Raw genomic sequence first — 7,727 nt, 5'->3', positions numbered from 1 at the left:
GTTTATCATAGTCTCAGAGTATTTCATTAGAGATTTATGAAGCACCTGCCATGGGCCAGGCCCTGGTAACCAGGGTGAGAGCGAGGCAAGGTCCCTGTTCCCACTGGGCCTCCAAACAACGACAGCTAATGTGGAGGGATACTCTTGAAACCAGTGAACATTAGTGTTTGAAGGACCCACAGAGAATATTGACCTAACCCAGAAGTGGCAAACCTCAAATGTCCCCAAGGCCAGGCAGATGCCATGCTGTGCGAGGTGGGGCTAACAGTGGGGAGTGGTGGGACTTCAGACCCACTAAGGAAAAAGTCACATTCAGTCCCACCCAGTGATTCACTTGTAGGAGTGTGGGATCCTGGAACCAGGTGTTTGTATTTTTAAGAAAATCCAGAAATCTGCACTTTTATATATAATTTTTCAAATTTTTAAGGCTCTCTTCAAGCCAAACAAAAAAAATCATCTGCCAGTTGAAGTCTGTCCAAGGCTGCTGCCCACAGCTCATGGGGCACAGAGAGAGAAAGGATTTTCCTGTGATCACACAGCAAGGAAGTGGCTGAGCCAGGCCTCAAACCTGAGTCTCCTGATCCAAGCAGGGGACCTCATAGGCCTACTTCACATCAACTTCGAAGTCCATTTTCTCTTCCGGATGTGGGATGATATTTTAGTTTTGGGCACAGAGAAATACGGCCCTCCTGAAACGTTTCCTATAAGAAACATGCTGGGAAATTGATAGCATGTCTTCCGAAGAGTGGTTTGCAATTTTAATCCTGAAGCTATGTCTGACAAGGAGCTATTTCTGCTCCTTGTTGCTCAGACTGCAGTGGACCCGGTGCTTCACCCTTTAAGAGAGGCAGAGCACATGGTTCATGGTGTATGGAGCCGTGGGTTCTCTTCTGGGCTGCCAGGCCCTGTACCAGCTTGGGAGTGGGAGTGGGGTCTGTCCCACTATGTCTACAGCAGCCTTTTGGCAAAGACCCTCTCTCCCAAAGCCTGGACCTCCAGGAGCCCATCCCAGTTAACTTGGAGCTTGGGTACCACTGATTCACCTGGAGTCAGAGTGACTAACAGCGCAGGCCTTATTGCTGGATGGAGCAATAAGGATTCAGATGGATCTGAATCCTGGCTCTGCCGCTTACCAGCTCTGTGACCTGAGGCAAGTCACTTCACCTGCCTGAGCTTCAGAAGTCCTCATCTGTAAGTTGTAGTACAACTCTGTTCCTATCTGAGGTTCCTATAGGTAGGAAAGTTGGAATTGCCACTTGGTTATTAATAGTAGTGTTAAATACAACAAATCAACATGTAACTCAACTGAATGAAGAAACAGAAAATTCTGGGTAACAACAAATTTGGCGAATGCTTTTCCTTTCTGATTTATGCCTAGGTTAAGTTTTTGCATTTTTAACAAGTATTTATATATAGCATTTACTAAATGGCAAACTCTGTGCTAAGCACTATACAAATATTGACTCATTTAATCCTTCCAACCACTCTCTGAGGCAGATACTATTTTCCAACTTAACAGGTGAGGAAACTGAGGCACAGAGTAAGTGATTCGCACCAGGATATGCACCTGAGCCATGGCAAGGCCGGGCTGCCAAACCAATCCATGTGGCCAAGGAGTCAGGCGTATCACTCCTTACCCCTCCTTTTCAGCTTTATTCCTTCTGAAACATTTTCCCATGTAGAGTTGAGCAGCTTAAAGGAAAGAAGTATCCTTTCTCTACCCAAGGACACAGTCGAGAGACTGTGTCATTGAGAGACAAAAGGCATGGAATCAAATCCCCACTCTGTCTCCTGCTTAGTTGTGTGATGCTGGCAAGTAATTCCCCCCTCCCGTGGGTCTCACTGTCCTCATCTCTGAACTGGGCTACTGTCACCACCTACCTCTCAATTAGAGGGAAGTGAAATCAGCCATGGATGTGAAAGTGCTTTCTAGAGTCTTAAATGCACTATTCGGGGCTTGAGGGAGTTAAATAGTCAGGTATATAAAGCTGGTTTTCACTAAAAAGTGTCCAGCACCTGTGTGTTGCCTCTGTTGTCTATGAAGATCCAGGAGATTCACGGTGAAGCCAGCAAGCAATCAGCAGCCCCCACCCACCCCCGCCACGGCAAGTGGTCATCCCATCCTGTCCCACCCCGGCCCTGCCTGGATGCTTTGTCCAGGATTCAGGTGGGTTTTACAATCAGATGCTAAGTGGCACAGCCCTCCCTCAAAGCACAGCATCCATACCCATGTGGGTCGTAAGAGGATTTCTGCCTTTCGTTGCTTGGCAATATTTTGTTTAAATGAACTATGCCAGGGATTAATATAGTTTGTGAGTTTAACTGCTTACTTGGCAGGAAGGGGAAAATGAACAGAGTTTGAAGAAATCTGGTGTGAAAACGGTTTTTAGAATGCGGGTGTGCAGACGACGCTTAAGGGTGTGGGATGTGGAGCTGGACTCCGGAGGAAATGCCCCTGGTTTTCATCCCCACTGGGCTACTTCCCAGCTGTGGGACCCTTTGCCTGCCCCCATCTCCTCTGACAATAGCAGCCCCTCCCACGGGGTGAGGAGGCAAGAAGCTGCCTGCGGCAAGACTGCCCGATGCCCAGCAGGCAGCTCCAGCTCCGCGAAGAGAGTCCACGCCCTGAGCACGCTCTGAACCCCATGCTCCAGCACCCAAAGGGGGGGGGCACATAGCACATAGGGGCCTCCAATGAAAATGTGTCCTGTCAGCCAATGAATGGTATACAGAGCCAATTGTCATTCTTCACAGATTCCGTGTTATTTATTCACCTACTTAGTGAAATTTATTTGTAACCCTCAAATCAATACTCAGGGTTCTCTTGCGGTCATTTGAAGATAGCTGCAGAGCAGGGAAAATTTTTCAGGGCGCAAGTTCCTAGCTGAGGCTGAACAATGTGTCACTCCGCCTTCTGGTTGCAGCTCTTGTATGGGAACAACTGGGCTTTTTTGTGGTCTACTTGGTGCCAGGTTTTTCACGTTTTTGCACTTTTTGTTGGTGATGTGGCTGTTGAAAAGGGCCCCCAAGTACAGAGCTGAAGTGCTGGCTAGTGTTCCTAAGCCCAGAAGGCTGTGGTGTGTCTTGTGGAGAAAATGCATGTGTGGGAAGATGTTCATTCAGGCATGAGGTACGGTGCCGTTGTTCGTGAATTTAATGTTAACAAATCTGTGGTAGATATTAAATAAGGTGTCTTTATACAGAAACACTCATAAAACGAAGTTCTGCACTGATCAGCTGATGAAAATACTGTGAAGTGAGGCTCTTGGGAACCTCACTCTACACTTTCCCTGGGAGCAGTGGTTGGCTATTCACTAACTCGGTGTTCATGGAGACTTTATAGGACATAACTAAAGCTAATAATGAGAATCTACTAGACAGCAGTGGTTACTGGGTGTCTTACCGTTTTTGTTCTTCAAAAGAGAGGAAAGAAGTTGGGGTTTGGAGTTCACCCATCTTGAGAGTGGTTTTGAGGATCAAATTAGATAAGGCTCTGAAAGATGGTTGAAAACTGTAAAGTCTGTGTGTGGGCATTGTAAATGGTATCACCTTATCTATTGCATGGACCAGAGTTGTCCTGTACCAAGTCTCTATGGAGGGCCTGCCTTGGTCCATGGGGCTGAGATTGAGTTTCAGTGTCTTGAGAGACCAACCACATTAAAAGGAGACAGGGGAAGTCTTAGTAGACCTCATAGACAAACTCCCCTGCATGTTAATTATTTGCCAGATCCTGGATGAAAGCTGTTCTCAGCTGCTATCCACACTTTGGTCACCACCCAGTCTGGGACACCATTGTCTCTTGCCTGGACAGTGGCGTGACTGCCTCACTATTGTCAGCCTCCCCTCTGGGTCTCCTGTATCCATTCTCTACGTTGCAGTGACTGATTCCCTCACTCCTCAACTTTATGCCCTTTAATGGCTTCCTATTTTCCCCAGGAAAAAAACGAAGGCCCTGCTATGGCTCATGAGTCTCTGGGTGCTCAGGGCCCTGTCCTTGCTTTCAGCTTTATCTGATAACACACTGCCCCATGCTTTGTGCTCCAGCCACACTGGCTTCCTCTCTGATCTTTGATCACACTGCACCCTTTCTGTTACATGGCCTTTGCACTTGCTAAACCTTTCTCCCTGTCCCATTACCTACTCCCCCACCTCCAACACCTATACCGGCTCATAGCCTGTGTGTCCTTCAGGTCTCAGCTCCAATCACTTCCCTGACAACCCCAGAATAAAGTGGTTTCCATGACATATGTACCCCCCCCATTACATTTTCCCCTTCACAGAACATGTATCGCTAATGTTTCACATTTACTTGAATGACCATTTGGTAAATGATCATCTCCCAGACTTTAAACTCTACAAGGTCAGACATCAGGGCTGCCTTGGCTCCCTACTGAGTCCCCAGAGCATAGGAGAGGGATTGGCATATTGTAGATGTTCAATAAACTTAGTAAATGAGCAAACAGCTAAATCCTACTGGTCAAGATCTAAGATCTACTGGACAAGGCATCCCTTGCAGCTCACAGATTAGAAGGACTATGAGCTAACATCTGTGGAGCCTAACCATGTACATGGATGAGCTCTAATTTTCACAACCATCTGACAAAGTGGAGAGCTAGCTAATATGTCCCCATATTGAAAGAAAATTATGACAAGGCACAGAGAGATGGGAGAAGTGGCTGAAGGATGCATAGCTAAGGAGCACCTGGGTGGCTCAGTCGGTTAAGTGTCTGCCTTCGGCTCAGGTCATAATCTCTGGGTCCTAGGATCAAGCTCCAGGTCAGGCTCTCTGCTCAGTGGGGAGTCTGCTTCTCCATCTCCCTCTTGCCCTCCACCCCGCTCATGCTCTGTCTCTATCTCCCTCTCCCTCAAATAAATAAAACAAAATCTTTAAAAAAAAAAAAAAAAAAGGTGCATAGCTAAGAAGGGTCAAGGGTAGGATTTGCACCCAGGCCTGGCAGATCTGTGCTCTGAGCCTCCCACGTTAGCCCTTCCTTTGTCTTCTCACCTTTGGATCACCCTCACCCTGCACATGACAGTTGTATATGTGAAGGGATCCATCATTTAGGGACTTCATGTTACCAGCCTTTCTGATGTTTTCTCCTTTGAATACACTAGTTTCAAAAACAGAGCAAGATGGAATATACTGGTTTCAAAGGCATTGTGGATTCTGTTTTAAGGGACTCCTTGATTGTCTGGCCGCCTTTAGCACAACACTTTGCAGAAAGGTACTCACCTCTTAAGGAAGCCAAATCCAACTGATGGATGCAATGCCTGCTGGCAGCATTGGACTTGGGGATGTTTTGGCCTCGTAGTTCCCCAGGGGGTACCTAGGATGCTGAGATAGTGGGACTCATTGGATTCACTTTACACATGGGGATATATAGGCCCAGGATAGGGAGGGAATTCACCCAAGATCAGAGAATGAGTTTGAAAAGCTGAGGCTCTGACCTCTCTGGTTATTAGTGCTCATCTTTGCCTTGAGGTCAAGATGCCAGGAAAATGTTCTTTCTCTACCAATTTATCATGGTATCTGAAATTTCACCATTAATTCTTTCATCTTAGAGAAATTTTTGCTAGTTCTCTAAGAGAATGAAAACACCCTTGGATGGGTTGAAGAAAGAAGGGATACCCTAAGTCATTGGCCAAATAATTTATTCATTCACATCTTCGTCCATCCACCTATCTGCCTGTCTCTCCATCTGTATTTCCATCTTTCCACTTACCTGACTCCACCCATCTGTCCATCCGTCCATCCATCCACCCATCCATCCATCCAACCCATCCCCTTCTCTTTCCATCTATATCTCCATGTACCCACTTATCTGTCTTTCCCCTCACCCATTCACCCACCTGCCCCTTTTACCAGAGTCCCATTGAACACCAGTTCTGTGACCATTGAACACTAGTTTAGTCCATGGAATAAAAAGAAGAAGAGTCTCAGTTCTGGTCTCTGCAGAACCCCCGGTACCCTAGAGACAGCAGATCTGTAAAGCCACATTTCTTCTGCACTGTGAGGGCTACACTAAGGAAGTATTGATAGCTCGGTTTCAAAAAGAAGAGATAACTAGGCAGAAAGAATCTGGAGACCCTGACCCTGAGTGCATCACCCCAGCTCTTGCTGTTCATTGGCTCTGTGTCCTTGGGCAAGGCTCCTCCCATCTGGACTCAGCCTACCCATAGGTGGTATGAGCAAGTTGGACTCGATGAATGTTTCCCAGACTCAGTCATTCATATACCTCCCTTCACACCTATAGATGAGATAACCTGTACTGAAAAGTACTTAATGTTTTTATTCAAATGAGCTCTTTTTTAAAACCAAAATACATTTTAGAATGAAGCCTTATTGCTACCATAAATGGAAAAAAATGGTAACAGCTCTCATAAATAGAAAGTAACCATAAAAATACTTGAAAAAGGAAAGCAAACTGCTAATGTTGTTAAATTCTGCATAGACCTTGCTTCTCAGTGAAGGAGGCCAGATCTCCTTGGTTGATAGAGAACTTAGCAAGCTCTGGAGAGCTGTTAAACGTAAGCTAGGACACAGCAGAGACTCTCCCCTTAGAGTAGCCACTCCCTGGGGAGAAGCGTCCTTGCAGTCTGCTTCAATATCACAGGATGGTGGAGTTGGGTAGGGGCCACTCCTGCCCCAAAGCAGGGGCTTTGGAAGCATCAAGCCAGGTGCTGTCCTGGCCACTCTCTTCTCAGCCCTCCCCATGTGCCCTGGGCCTGGCCTCTCCTGAGAACTCACACCTCCCAGGAGTCAAAGGTCAGGAAGCCATGTAACTCAAACCCAGTGGTATCTGCTTCAAATCCTGACTGAGGAGGGAAACCAATATGGAAATCTGAAGCTGTCCCATCCCAGAGCTTGGCGGGAGTCAGTTGCTGCCCGTCACTCAGAAAGGGCTCTGACCCATTCTAATCTTACCTTCTGCCACCAGACTCCTCCACCACATCTCCACCACCCCTCATCCTGAACCTAGGGTCCCCAAAGCCCCTGACAGTGTAGAGTCCCCAGCCCATGGCCATTCTGAATTTCCCTGTAGCATTAACAGGTATGATCAGAAAACAGTGTCTCTCACTCATGCCAAGGCCTAAAGTGACCATCTAAGTCTTCACACCCTTGGAAGGTAGGTGGCCTGGTGGGTGGAGACAGAAAACCGAGGTTTGGGTTGTGTTGTGCTCTGATGTCTCCCCACACGTCCTTACCTCTGAATTTCTGGATGCTGCTGAGCCTTCTCCAGCATTACTGACATCAGGGGTATTATTTACTGGAAAAAAAATGTTCCATTTTTGAGTCAGATTTCAGAAGGATATTTGAAATCTTAAAGCTGCTGCCAGCTCTGTTGAGGGACACAGAAAAGCCCACTTTCTCATGTGGCCTTGGCTCCAGCCTGGTGCCATGGCAGAGAAGGGTCATCTTTGCACCACCTAGCCCCCGCCCCCAGATGGGAAAGGCCACGCCAGAACTGCCCAGAAGGGGGAAAACACAGCACTGGGCATTGCCTTAGAAAGTGCTTTTTCTCTCTAGTTAATGGTTACAGTCTCTTAGGTGGGTCTCCCCTGCATGCCTGCCATCCTTTCTCTCTCTCTTCCTTCCATCCTTCCTTCCTTCTTTCTTTTATTTCTTTCCTCTCCTTTTCTTTCCTCTCCTTTTCTTTTTCTTTCTTCCTTCCTTCCTTCCTTCCTTTCTTTCTTTCTTTCTTTCTTTCTTTCTTAAAAGATTTTAT

This window comes from Enhydra lutris, unplaced genomic scaffold (genome assembly GCF_002288905.1).
Source record: "Enhydra lutris kenyoni isolate GAN:26980312 unplaced genomic scaffold, ASM228890v2 scaffoldscaffold10, whole genome shotgun sequence".
Taxonomy (NCBI): Eukaryota; Metazoa; Chordata; class Mammalia; order Carnivora; family Mustelidae; genus Enhydra; species Enhydra lutris.
Note: the sequence above shows the minus strand (reverse complement) of the source record.